Below are 14825 nucleotides of genomic sequence, written 5' to 3'. Positions count from 1 at the left end.
TTGAAGGTTCACATAACATCACAGGTACTGCTCTAAGGTGGCATTTAGACGTTCCGTCTGTCCATTGGACTGAGGGTGGAACCCGGACGTTAGGGCTCTCTCTACACCTAAACGGCTGCAGAGATTCTTCCAGAATCGGGAGATGTATTGGCTACCTCGATCAGAGATGATTTTCTTTGGTACCCCGTGGAGACGGAAGACATCCTTGATGAATGTCTCGGCCATAGCTGCTGCTGTGGGTATACCTGGTAACGGGGAGAAGTGAGCCATTTTAGTGAAGAAATCGATCACCACCATGATACACGTGAACCCTTGGGAAGGAGGCAAGTCCACGATGAAATCGGTAGAAACGATGTCCCAAGGACCGTCGGCAACAGGATTTGGTTCCAAAAGTCCCAAAGGTCTAAGACGGGAACTCTTGCTGTGAAGGCATGTCACACAGGATTGTACATAACAGGCAACGTCTCGTTTCACTCCGGCCAATAGAAGTGCCTCTGCAGATAATCAAAAGTGCTCTTGGTACCTCGATGACCCGCCAGCTTGGAGTCGTGACACCAATTTAATGGCAATTTCCGGAACTCAGGAGTGGGTAGATACAACTTGCCTTTCACAAAGTAGAGCCCTTCCTTGACTTCGTAGATGATGTCTTGGGGATGTCTTTTGGATTCGAAACCGTCTTTAGAAGCTTCTTTCACTTGCCTTAGGAACGTGGACAGTACTCCTATTCGTCTTGGCAAAGGGAACATCAGATTGTATGTACTGTCTGATTCGGTCACATAGTCTCCTATGCGAGACAGAGAGTCCGCGACAAGATTTTGTTGCCATGGGATATAGGTGATATCGAAATCAAACTGGGCAAAGAAGTGAGCCCAACGTGTGTTGTACCACTCGAACTGCTGCAGGACTTGTAGGTTCTTGTGATCAGTTCTAATGGAAAATGGGTGTTTACCTCCCTGTAGGAGATGGCGCCACTCCAGACAGGCTGACTTCATGGCCAGTAATTCACACTCTATGACAGAGTAGTTCTTTTGGCTGACATTGAGAGTTTTGGAAAAATAGGAGACTGGATGTTCCACTCCTTGATGTTCCTGCAAAAGCACTGCCCCCATAGCTGATGAAGAAGCATCTATCTCGACAATGAAGGGCCAGTCTTGATCTGGCTGTTGAAGGTTGAGAGCGGTACAAAAGGCTTCCTTGAGATGGCGAAAACTGTCTTCAGCTTCGTTGGACCAGAAAAACGGCTTAGAGCTTTTCTTGTGTAAGGTGGTAATGGGTACAATTCGGTGGGAGAAGTTGGAGATGAACTTCCGGTAAAAGTTTGCTAGCCCTAGGAATCTTTGTACATCCTTGATGGATTTAGGTGAAGGCCATTCTAGGATGGCGGATACCTTGCGGGGATCCATGGCGACGCCCTGACTGGATAATATGAATCCCAGATACGGGATGGAGGTTGCAGAAAAGACACACTTGTCCAACTTGGCCGAGAGGTGGTTGTCTCTTAGTCTCTGGAAGACTTCTTTGAAATGGACATCATGTTCTTCCGGAGTCCTTGAATACACCAAAATGTCGTCGAGATAGACGATCAGGGTCTGACACAGCAGATCTGAAAAAAGCCGGTCCATAAAACACTGGAACACCGAAGGGGCATTTATGAGACCAAAGGGCATCACCTGGTATTCATATAACCTATAGGGGGTCCTGAAAGCTGTCTTCCATTCATCCCCTTTTTGAATCCGGAGAAGGTGGTGGGCATTCCAAAGATCCAATTTTGTGAATATGGTGGCGCCATGAACGGCTTGGATGATTTCGGTGATAAGAGGCATAGGGTATCTGTCCTTAACGGTCACCTTGTTCAGACCCCTGTAGTCAATACAGGGTCTCAACTCTTGTGAGTCCTTCTTTGGGATGAAAAACAGGGAAGCCCCAGCTGGTGATTTTGAAGGTCTTATAAGCCCGTTGGCCAGATTGTTATCCAGGTATTCCCAGAGGTAGAGTTTCTCCATAGGTGATAGAGGGAACATTCTACAGAATGGTACCAATGCACCAGGAACAAGATCCAGACCGTAATCTTCAGGTCTATGAGGAGGAAGGTCGCTGGTTGTCTTTTCTGTCACCACCTCTGCGTATTCCTGAAGATGATGAGGAAGACAGTGTATGAGTCTGGAATCCTAAATACTGGTAGTCTGAACTGTCTCGAACCTTGGTTCCGGCAGGAATTCTGATTTACAAAAGGCAGACTGAAAACTGAGTACGTTCTTTGCCCAGTCTATGTGAGGGTTATGCTTTCTGAGCCAGCTTATACCTAGTATGATGGGGAAGTGGGCTGCTCGGATGATGTCTAACGAGATCCTTTCAGTATGCTGATGAATGCTTAGGTTTAATTCTTCAGAGGTGTGGGTGATCATGCCGGAAATCAAAGGCTCACCATCCACTCCTTCGACCTTCTGATCTTCCTGTTTGGCCAGACGATTCATGCCCTTATGTTCAGCCCACAAGGTATCGATGAAGTTGCTGGCTGCACCGCAGTCGAGTAAAGCCTAAGTTAGCACCTCGGTCTTGCCCACAGTAAGAGCGACTGAAAGAACCATCAACCTGGAATCCTCCGGTATCCCAGAAGACGACACAGAGAGAGTTGCGTAAGGACTTGGAATGACCCCTCGGGAGTGCGCCCTGACACTCACTGAGGGCGCTCATTTCCCGAACGCCTCGGACATCCGGACAGTCCCGTAACAGATGGCTAGAGGCTCCTTCGTTCTTCTGGGGTGAGTGGCGCGCGAGCAATACCGATTTGCATCGGTTCCTCTTTGCCTTGGCGTGAAAGTGGTAGAGAGGAAGACGACTGGGCTTCTAGGGGAGGGAGACTGTAGGGTTTGGCCTTCTTTCGTTCTGCCCGTCTTTCCGAGAGCCGGAAATCAATCCGAAGAGTGGCCGTGATGAGATCCGCAAAGGATGACGGACGGGCGATACGTGCCAACTCGTCCTTGAGATCCTCTCTCAACCCTCGACGGAAAATGGCATATTGAGCCTGTTCCTGCCAGCCAGCTTCGGCAGCTATCTGTTTGAACGTAGTAATGTAAGAGAGAAGGTCAGTGTTTCCCTGGCGGATGTCTAAGAGGTCCTCAGATGCCAGAAAAGTGATTTCTGTGCGTAGAAATGTCTGCTGCAGCAGTGTCTTGAAATCTTCATAGTTTTGTAGTACAGGATCAGGTTGATTCACCAAAGGGGTGGCCCACGCCAGGGCATTAACCGTCATGTGGGTAATCATGAATCCGACATTGGCATGATCTGATGCGAACGTCTGTGGGCGGAAGGAAAAGTGGAGATTGCAGGCAACCAAGAACTCCTTTACCCGCTTCGGCGACCCATCAAATTTGCCTGAGACCAAAGGAAGCGAGGGTAGGTCAGCAGAGGGCCGCTCCCGTTCAGTCATTCTTAGTTGCAATGCTGCGTTGGCTGTCTTGAGATTCTGGACTTCCAAGTTAAGATTTTGGACGGCAGCTACAAGTTCCTGTACTTGCTGGGGAGTCGCCATCTCAGTTTCTTGTGGGCGTTGCAAACTGTCACTAATGTTGGTTATATCCTCTTCTTCGGACGAAATATCAGATTCTCCCCCTTCCCCCAACTCCTCACCTTCCACTCTCTTCTTGATTTTTTCTTCCTTACGTCTTGGAGGCTTCTCTTTTTTCTTGTGTAGATAAGGACGCCCTCGATAGGTTGCCACCGTGCCACTAAGATAGGGGCAACGGGGGTTATCCCACCGGGAGCGCCTCACAGGGGGAAAAAGCCAGAAGGCAAAAAAAAACCTAGAAGATGTCTTCCTGGTGGATGATCGGAGAAGGCAAGTGCGCAGATTGACGATTTGAAAAGGAGGAACAAATCAGGTAAACAGGCACGGGTCTGGTAGGCAGAAGATCCAACAAGGTACAAGGGATAAGCACAGGCAGTCCGGTAAACAGGCACGGGTCTGGTAGGCAGAAGATCCAACAAGGTACAAGGGATAAGCACAGGCAGTCCGGTAAACAGGCACGGGTCTGGTAGGCAGAAGATCCAACAAGGTACAAGGGATAAGCACAGGCAGTCCGGTAAACAGGCACGGGTCTGGTAGGCAGAAGATCCAACAAGGTACAGGGGATAAGCACAGGCAGTCCGGTAAACAGGCACGGGTCTAGTAGGAGCAGAATAGGTAGATGGAAGAAACTGGGAAGGAAGGAAAAGGGAAGGGAAAAGAACGAAGCAAGCAGGGGAAATGGGGAAGAAGGCGGAGATAAGGAAAAAAGGACAAAACACTGCGCAAGTCAGGGCAGCCAAAGGGAGGAAAAACTGTGGTACGGGAACAGCGAAAACGAAGAGCAGGAAGGCAGGATAACACCAGTAGCGGGAGCGGCAGCAACACAGGAGGGAACCCGGAAACGTTGCAACGCGTATGTGACCCAGAAGTGGAGTACTATATACCTCCGGGTCACGATCGCTTGCAACGACAGAGCGGTGCGGGGAGAAGACGTGAAGTGAAACGCTACGGCGGACTAAAACGCCAGCGATTCCACACTCGCCATCCCTGCCGCGGCATAACACAATTGGTCGGCCCCTACTTCTGTTCGGGAGGTGCAGCGGTTCTTGGGACTTTCAAATTATTATAGGAGATTCATTCCGAACTTTTCAGAAGTGGTGTTTCCCATTACCCGATTGCTCAAGAAGGAGGCCTACCCGTTTTCCTGGTCCACTGAGGCGGAGGAGAGCTTCTGTCATCTGAAAAGCCTTTTCTGCTCAGCCCCGATTCTGCAACATCCGGATCAAACTCTACCATTTATTCTTGAGACGGATGCATCCGCCATTGCTGTTGGGGCTGTGTTACTTCAGACCTTTCAGGATGTAGAACACCCGGTCGCCTACCTATCTAAGACTCTCTCACCCAGCCAACTCAATTATTCTGTTCTTGACAAGGAGTTACTGGTGATGAAATTGGCTTGTGAAGAATGGCGGCACCTCCTCATGGGTGCCCGCCACCAGTTCCTCATCCGCACAGATCACAAGAATCTGAAAGCCTTACAGGAGATGGAATGTTCAAACTCCAGACAGGCAAGATGGGCTTATCTGTTTTCACAGTATGACTTCCAGATCACATACATTCCAGGGTCGCTTAATCGACTAGCTGACGCTTTGTCTCGTAAGGACTCCCTTACAGAAACAGTGTCTGTTAAGACCGAGCCCATGTTCCACCGAAACCAGATCCTAGCAATGGTGGGTTCTTTTCTTCAATAGGTGAAGGCTGCTGTCACACAAGAATTGCCTCAAATCTCCTTCCTTTCCGATTCCCCCTTTCAAGTAAAGGATGGATGGGTGTTTTATAAGAAGAAGTGGTATATCCCAGAAGGACCGCTATGCAGGAAGATCCTGAGATGGTGTCATGACTCACGTATGGTGGGACACAGAAGCGGAGACGGCACCTTAGAACTCATCTCGAGGTCCTTTCTCTGGCAAAACATAAGAAAGGAGGTGTTTGAATACGTGAATGCTTGTCCGATTTGTGCTAAGGCCAAGTATGCCTCGGGCAAACCTCTAGGACTCCTCACTCAGGTGGAGAAGCCGACTCGCCCGTGGGGACTCATCTCCACGGACTTTATAGAGGATCTTCCGGAGTTCGAATCATATACTTGTATCATGGTGACGGTGGATGCTTTTTCCAAATTGGCACATTTCTCCCCCCTTCCGAGATTACCTACCGCAACCAAGATGGCGGAGACCTTTGCCCGAGACATTTTCAAATTACATGGTCTCCCTGACAAGATAATTTCTGATTGCGGAAGTCAGTACATTTCAAAATTCTGGACAGCCTTGTGTACCCGATTAGGGGTAGAAAGAGCCCTTTCTTCCGGTTTCCATCCGCAATTTAATGGCCAAACCGAGCGTCTCAACGCCACTCTAGAACTATATCTGAGATGTTTCATTTCCCAGCATCAAGACAATTGGGTCTCTCTACTTCCCACGGCAGAGTTCTCCTACAATAATTCCAAACACTCCGCCACAGGCCTCTCTCTATTTTTTTGTACTTTCGGAGTCCACCCAAGATTTCTAATACCAGAGGTACCCCGATTTTCCAACTCACCAGCCGCTGAAGAGGTTTTGAGAAATATCCAAGAGGCACAGACCAGCGCATTGCAAGGGTTGGAAGATAGCAGACGAAGGAATAAGGTTGGAGCTGACAAGCACAGTAGAGAATGCCCTTCCTGGAGGCCGGGAGACAAGGTGTGGTTGCCCACAAAGTACCTTCCCCGATGGACAAGACCTTCCAAACTGTCTCCACGCTTCCTGGGTCCTTTTTCCATTGTCTCCAAAATCAATCCTGTGACCTATCGTCTTCAACTCACCCCTTCTCTTAAACACATTCACCCTGTTTTTCATTCCGCTCTCCTCAAGACTTACTATCCAGATCCCCACCACCGGTCTCTCTCCCGGCATATTCCTCTGCCTACATCCACCCAGGATGAGTATGAGGTTTCTGCTGTTAGAGATTCTAGGTTTTACCGTGGTAGGTTGGAATATCTCTTGTCATGGAAGGGTTACCCGGAGTCGGAGGACTCCTGGGAACCGGCTTCTCAGGTACATGCACCTCGGTTGCTTGCCAGATTCCACCGCTTGTACCCGGGGAAGCCGGGGTGCTTGTGGTCTAAGGAGGGGCATACTGTCATCCGCCGTCATGGCCATAGCCGAAATTGGCGGATGTTTCCGCGTTGGAGCTGGAGACACAGAGGTAGGGTGTTTTAGTCCTTTCTCTGTGTTCTTGCTACCAGCCCCAGTTACGTGACGCAGCGCCGCTGGGAGTATTTAACTCCCCACCTCCTGGTAGATGCTGCGTTTCAACCCACTTTGGATGCTTTCCTGTTTCCGGGTTTCCTCGCTCCGATCCTCTGCCGTCTACCTTTCGGATTTTACCAGAGGGTTTTCCTGTCCACCTGTGTTCCTGCTTTTTTCCTCGGAACTCTACTCCTCGCTTCAATTTCCTACCGCCGCTCCGGGCGGTACTCCGGTGTGCTTTATTCCGTTCCTCTCTCTCTCTGTTCTGATTTCTGGAATCCTTCCCGTACTCTCTTTCTTTTGGGCTCATCTGAGGTGTGCTTGCTTCATACCCTTTTTCCTCTTCCTGGAACCAGTGCCATATCTTCAAACTGCCACAAGGAGCTTCTGTCTCCCCTGACTCTGCTACTCCTTGGTTTTGACTGTTGGACATCTTCTACTCTGCCATTCCGCCTTGCTCCATTGTTCTCATCAGCGATTATCCTTTCATCCGGATTGGAAGAGTCAACACTACACCCCAGGGATTTTTCCCTTTTGGGTTTTTCCCTGATTTCTGGCTTGGTTCCGGAAAGGGAGTCACGGGAGAGCTGTTTATCCAGCAGTCACTGTGGCTTCCCTCCGTGACAAGCACATTCATCATAAGAAGGGAAGAGACTACCTTGCACGATGACGCTTACAAGAGATCGACAACTCAGACAGCTCAGGTGAGGAGAGTGTGCTTGCAGGGAGAAAGAGTTTGCAGGCAGTGGTAATGATCAAGGCGCTACCAGGTTGTATATGCTGCTCCTATTGGAGTGACGGGCCAGCTGGGCTGTCAAGCAGCCTGCGAGGTACCAGGAGCCTGTATCTGTGCAGAAAGTGCAGGCACGTTTGGATGTATCAGGGGTTGGATACTCTTGCTGACAGGACAGAGTAAATACTTACGGGTGAGCATAAGGCCCATCAGTTCGAATGGCATGCATCAGACTGCTCCTAAAAGTATATCAAGCTATGTCTGTAAAGTAACTGGATCTCTTATTGCAGGGGGGCATGTCATGTCCTAGATGGTAGTTCTGAGCACTTATCCCTTCATGACTGCCAATTCATTCCATTGTATTTGCTCATTCAGGCCTGTTTTGTTGGTTTTAAGTCTAAAAATCCAACTTTGTTCCCTCTTGAGAAACATGTCCTGGAGATTGCCTCCCTGTTTGTTCCCTCTTGAGAAACATGTCCTGGAGATTGCCTCCCCGTTTTAACCTTCCTAAGTGTCATGCCTACATACCAAAGGTTGAAGGGACATGTAATAAGGTAGATCACTACTGGGGTATTGCAGTTAGTAAGCATCTTTTGAATCCAAGGGTTTCTGAGCCCTACATCTATTTGAGTACTGCAACATGTTTGTTGACATACGCTGTAGTTTCCACATGGTGAATGCCCAGTCGGGGAATCGGTGTTCCAAAGTGTGGTTTGTATGGAGTTGATATTCTGTGGTTCTTGTAGGGTTTTAACCAATTTATCGCGAATGTTGGTTCTACGCTTGAGAGCAAAAGATGGCTCCTGTATTTGCTGTTCTCCTGTGTTGAGGATAGGCCACAAGGTCTTGATTTTTCTCTTAAATTGATTGAGGAGGGGTGAATAGCTAAATGCCGCCATGATGTTCTCTCGAGCCAGAGGCTTGGGATGCTGTTGCAATGTGATGGCTCTGGGGAAGTTGCATGCCCTTCTGTATGTTGTATTAACAATCTTGGGATATCCTCTGTTGATCAGATGGGTTTTAAGTTCTTTCGCTTGTGTCACATAGTCTGTGGTGTTCGTACAGAGTTGTCTATACCTGAGGAACTGCCCAAACGGCAGGGTATCTCTAAGGGCTCTAGGATGGTAGCTGGAGAACAAAAGGAAGGAATTCCTATCAGTGTCTTTTTTGTACACCTTGGAGACCAATCTGCCATTCTCACTGGTGATCAACAGATCCAGAAAATGTATAGTTTCTTTACTGGGTTCAATGGTAAATTGCAGATCTGTGTTGCATGAATTGATCCAAGTATGAAACTGAAGCAGTTCTTGTTTAGTGCCTTTGAAGATCAAAATAACTTTGTTGATATAGCAACGCCAAATGGAGATTTGTTTCAGAAATGGGTTAGCCTCATGATAGATGTCCCTTTCGAAGGAATCCACATAAAGATTGGCCAAACTGGGGGCAAAGTTTACCCCCATGGCAGTGCCGGATATCTGTTGGTAGAAAGTGAAGACATTTTTAGTGAGAGCTACTATGCTCTCACTAAAGGATTTTTATGAAATGTGTTTTTAACATTTGCTTCTTTATTTGTTTTTCCCTTTTTAGATTCTTTAATGTGTTTTAGTGATGAACCGGATAAAGATGGAGCATAAGGATCAATTACACGTACAGAAGAAGGTTCATGATATAGAATGACACATGGAAGAAAATCAAGATGTTCATCCATTTATTTTATAAAAAATCTATTTGCTGATCCATTGGCATATAACCGTTTCTTTCTAGTCCTGAGGACTGTCAATTCGCCCTTCTCTTTCCAGAGAGGCACGACTTAGACATTTTTGCGGTCGTCAAAACTACTGTTTATTATCTTTCAGTGATACCAGTGTAATACGTAAGAATGCTGGAGATTACACTAGGTGCCGGTGGCTGGCTATTAAGTTTAAAATGGTGGGGAGCGTTGCATGCAGTATTCTAACTACTGTCGCATCGCAAGCTTGACTGACAATTCTTAATTTACTTTCAATTAATTGTGTTACTCCAGATCATTAGGCTGGATAGAATTTGTAATATTGCACGTAGCACTTTTACATTTCTAATGTTTGTCAAAAATGTTTATCTAGAACTCATTGAATTACTTTATCTATACTAAGATTTGAATCTTGGATTGTGTATGTATTAATATATTAGGGTGATTAATAGTATTTACTTAGGGACTTATCTATGATATAGTCCTTTCCCCTTTTTGAACAGCAGCAGACGTTTTCTATGCTGCTCTTACCCCTAACTGCAGTGGGGGTGATTGGTTGTCATGCACTATATTCATGTATATTCAATATGAGCTGTGAATTTATATGTTGTTTTATTATGTACTTTGCACTATTTGTTATGCGGTTTGATATGTGATTAATAAAGATATGCTATTTTTATACTATCCTTGACCTGGCCTATCCCCTTCTTGGTTTTACTAATCGATGTCTAATTACCTCGCTTGATTGATCTAGCAGGTTGTGCCGTGTGACCCACCCTTTCCTCCAGGTTTTTTGACCGAAGCAATATCTGCATTTGCGCAGTCCATGCAACAGAGTCTTGAAGCACATCCGGGGCAGCACATCCGGGGGCCAGGATCCATAGCCTCAAGTTCAACCAGACCCATTGAAGGGTCATTGCCCAGCACACCAAGGCGTCGGTCTGAGCGTCATCTGGGCCCAAAGTCACTTGGGGCAGCCCTGAGGGAGATGCGGCCACACAAGTGACAGTGTCCCACTTGCTGCCCACAGTGGGCGTTTTGGGGTGTTGGTGGGGGGAGGTGGGATAGTGTGTTGGGATGGTGGTGGGAGGTGGATTGATAGTGTGTTGCGGTGGCGGTGGGGGGTTAGTTAGTGCACTTCAAAACATCATAGTTAAACTTCATCAATGCAAGGACATTCCTCATTATGTCATTGTTGTGTATATTCATTAATGTGAGTGTGACACAGTGGTGCATAGTATGTGCCATGTGAATGTCTTAGAAAAATTGTTCATCAGTCCCTGTCGAGCCAGTCGGCCATCCTTGATGTTGTCTCTGACAATGCGTGCAGATGCCACTGCCACAGGGCCTGCATCCTCATCCTCTGGGGGTGGCATGTCCACATCAGGGGGTAGAGGGACATTTCTCTGTAGGCCGATATTGTGCAGCATGGCATACACAAGCACGATTCTACCCACTTTTTAAGGTGTATACATTAGGGCACCTCCTGTACGGTCCAGGCAGCAGAAACAGGCCTTCAGGAAGCCAAAGGTACGCTCTTATACAGACACAGGTCTTGCTGTGAGTGTGATTGTAATGAGCTCTAGCTCTTTGTAGGCCCTTGAGATTTAACCCGGTGTTGAAACCAATCTCGCAATTACCTCCGCGAGATTTAGGCTCTCAGGCTTTCGCCAGTGGTCGGGCCCCTTTCACTCCAAACAGAGCGAATGGGGGTCGGACGCAGGAAAGGATCCCTTGCAGGAGGCGCACTGAGTAAAGCCACTTGCAACTGACGTACGCCTGCAAGCAAGGCACCAGAGAAAGATGAAGAAAAAGCAAGGGAAACACTGCAACCTAGTAAGAAAATCATGCGCTACCGCAGAGTTGGTCCGCTCCCGTCTGTGTGCGGAAAAGAGGACTGAGGTGAGGCATCAGTGGGCAGGGCTGTGGGCATTCACTGTCCTTGCTATTTTCTCTCTCTTTGGATGAGAAGTGCCTTAAAATTAGTAATTCAAATAATGTTGTATCCGTTTCGGGTAATTGAAGGAATCATTGGTCTATCCTAATACTGATACTGTAATTCCTACTCTATATTTTGACCTGCTTCCCATAGCTTAACACTCTCTCAGTTCTGAAGAAGCACATTTTTCGCTGCTTGATGTCTATGACAATATAACCTGGTTTATTATCCTTTCATAGCCAAACCAGAAACAGATTCATTTATTTGATGAACTTTGTGAATCTAAAAAATTAACTATCAACGTGGCTAAAACGAAATGTATCGGGTGCTGCAGTCGAAAATGCGGAAGTTGGAGGACCAGTGATTATACACGTAACCTTTTTTGTGGGTTCAAAGGTGTGAATCGATTTGCGATCAGGTTTAACAGTTACATTCACTACAATCAGATTAGAACGATCTGATGTCCCAAAGTGTCATTTTTTCCTAGTTCTAATTGGGTAACCTTCAAATAGGAATCTATGGCAAGCCATACAAAAATTCCCCCACTTTGCCGAACCCTGTGAACTCGTCTTCCAGTGCATGGGAGGCGGAAAACTCTGCAATACAGATTAGTGTTACTACCCAGGACTCCTGGAAACAGTTCCAATGGGACCATGGTTACTTTCTGGTGAGGCCAGGGTCACAGGATGACTGGGATTCATAGTTTATCCGCTATTAAATAAATACCCACAGCGGCATCTCTACAAAAAACATCAACAGGCTACAAATAACACAAAATAATGCATTCTGTGCAGCCCTACACATCCCTAAAAGTGACCACATATCCCAGGCCAGACGCAAAGCCCACTGGTTCCCAGTCAAGGAAAGGATCAACTTCAAAATGCTCACCCTCACGCACAAATGTATCAATCTCTCCGCCCCTTCTTACCTCTTAGAAACATTATCCAAAAACAGCTCTACACGCCCCACAAGAAGCCACCATGCAAACCAACTCTGCTTACCATCCATAAAAAGAGCCAACGCTGGCGGTATTGGCTTCCCCCACATAGCACCTAAGCTGAAACCTCCCTACTTGCCTTTCGCAAATCCCTCAAAACTACACTATTCATGTAACCATCATGACACCCTAACGCACTAGCGCCCCACACTGAGTAACCCCGCTAGCTGCAATTTATTTGATATTTATGTGTACTTTGTAACTTAAGATGAAACTCAAATGCATTATATACTACTTGCTTCTATACGATGTAACTTCAAAATGAGCCGTAAAATGCAAATTTCAATGTAACCAGTACAATTTCCTCTGTAACCAGACATGTTTTATGTAACAGCGCCACGATGCCCCCGGCTGTTGTGCGCTTTAAAAATATGAATAAATAAATGATTCAATTTTTTTAACGTAGCTCCTTATGCCACATTCCTCCCACTATTATGCAGTGTAAAATAGGTGTTTTTGTTCCTCAATTTAAATGAACTCAGTTTGTCGATTTAGGAATAATGGAGGGATGACAAGACTGGAACCTCAACCATGCAGACTGAACAGAAATATCAAGATCATGCACTTATCTTGTTGAGCTATCTTAGAGGGTGAATCTCCTTTGCTTTGCCCACGATCCCGCTCAGTGTTCTCTTTTTTCCTAGTGCAGTGTCTGGTTGATCACAGCATGGTAGAAGTTGCCAAATTTGGTAAGTGAAGAAGGCTGGATGAATGAGTGCAAAACAGTCCTAGAAAAACCCTCAACAAGAGGAAGAGATAGACAGTGACACCATCATCATCATCATTCTCTTGAACATCATCCTAACAGACCAAGAGAGGTTATTGACTTGCCACACAGGTCCTCCCTCATGTTTGAGAGCTGTTTCTCTAAATGCCAAAGAGGAGATTTTTTGGCAATCTTTAGGAATCCATGGACACTTAATATCAGCTCCTTGTAATGGCTGATACAATGAGCTGTGTGAACATAGTGGAAACTACTCTTGTCAGCAAGGTATGGCTGTTCCCTCCTGAAATCATCCATCCAGCCCACTTAGGTTGCAAGGTGGAATACATCACATGCTCATGCTTGAATGGCTCGAGCCAATGGGAGGAAGTCAGGTTCTTTGTTCCAATTCATCGAGCGCCGACTGTAGTCACTCTGCACGTGCTCATTCAAGAGTGCCACAGTGCAACACACCGAACAGCCTAAAGGACAATAACCTTATTACAAAACATATAAAAGAAGCAAGCACGTTCCACCAGTAAATGAGAGAAGGAACATCTTTATTTGAACAAGCAAGACGAACCGGGAGGTAAAACGGCAAAAACACATGATACAAAAACATTCGTAGAGCATTTTCCACATTTACATCATATATTTTTGCATTCTCCCCCAACAGATTCTTTGAGCATTCAGCATATCAAAGAATCATGCTCTTGTAGAATATAAAGCATCAGTCCACTTTTCTCGAATAAATACATAAAATAGATTGCGTTTATTTTATAAACATAGTTAGCTTCATTTTGAATCAATCTGGTGACATCCTAAAACCTATACTTGTCTATTACCTATTGTTTTAGGAGGAAAATCACAGAAACAGTACTAATTATATACTCTGATGAGCCAAAAAGGTGTAAACACTGAGTCACAGTATTAAAGCTGCCAAATTGATATAGAAGAATTGACCTTGAAGCCAGCATACGGTCCAAAAAATGAAGTGATGACGTCTTAATGACCACCTCGCAGCCTAGCGCTTCAGATAAGTGAAATCCACCCAAGCACATAAGAGCCAATCCTTAAAGAGCATCTCTCCTTCTGTGAGATTGTGTGTTCATGGAGCGCTTTTTACAGGCGAATAATAGGGTTGGATCCCTGAAATCATCACTACCATCCAGGGCTTTCAGTGGGCAGGGGTTAGGCAGGGCTGAGCCCTGACAGTCTACAACAAACACCCCAAAGCTGTGGCTCTCCCCACTAGTGCCGACCCCCTGCAGGCAGCCCTTTCACTGCCTGCAGTGAAAAGGCTGCCTGCAGTGATCAGCGCTGCAAATTAAGAAACAAAGGGTGCAATAAAATGAATGCTAGCAATGCGCCCGCCTCTCCCACTGACCTCTTTCAAAGGCAGTACAAAGCACAGAAGAGGTCAGTGGGAGCGGCGGGCACATTGCTAACATTCATTTTGCTGCACACTGCAGAAGCCCATTCACAATACAAGGCAACCATCTCTGAAAGGAGATGTGCATGCTGAAAGGGCTGCCTTCAGGGGTCAGAGCAGCAGACTAAGAAACATAAGGAGAGGTGGGTGCAGCAAAATGAATGCTATAATTGCGCCTGCCTCTCCTATTAACCATGCCCAAAAAACCTCTGCCACCTCTTATCTTCCTCTGCTCTCTTCGCCCTCCTCCATCCCCTCTCCTCAGTCAAATACTTTGGCCCACCAGCTTGAGCCCCGACATGGATTTCTCCTCCCATCTAAAGCACTGATACCAACTAAATTGTCCCTTGGTGCTAGTGAAAGGTGCTCAACAATGGAAGGCTGCGCCTGCCCTTCTTGGATTGAAACGTGTGGCCTGGAGGTTGAACACAGGTCTCTGCAGCAAACTTGTGGAGTTATCTGATCTGCTGAAAAGGAAGCTCAGCTTGCACTCTACCGCA

This window comes from Ambystoma mexicanum, chromosome 2p (genome assembly GCF_040938575.1).
Source record: "Ambystoma mexicanum isolate Mex_15411 chromosome 2p, UKY_AmexF1_1, whole genome shotgun sequence".
NCBI lineage: Eukaryota > Metazoa > Chordata > Amphibia > Caudata > Ambystomatidae > Ambystoma > Ambystoma mexicanum.
The sequence above is the reverse complement of the archived record's forward strand: the minus strand, read 5'-3'. Positions refer to the sequence as shown.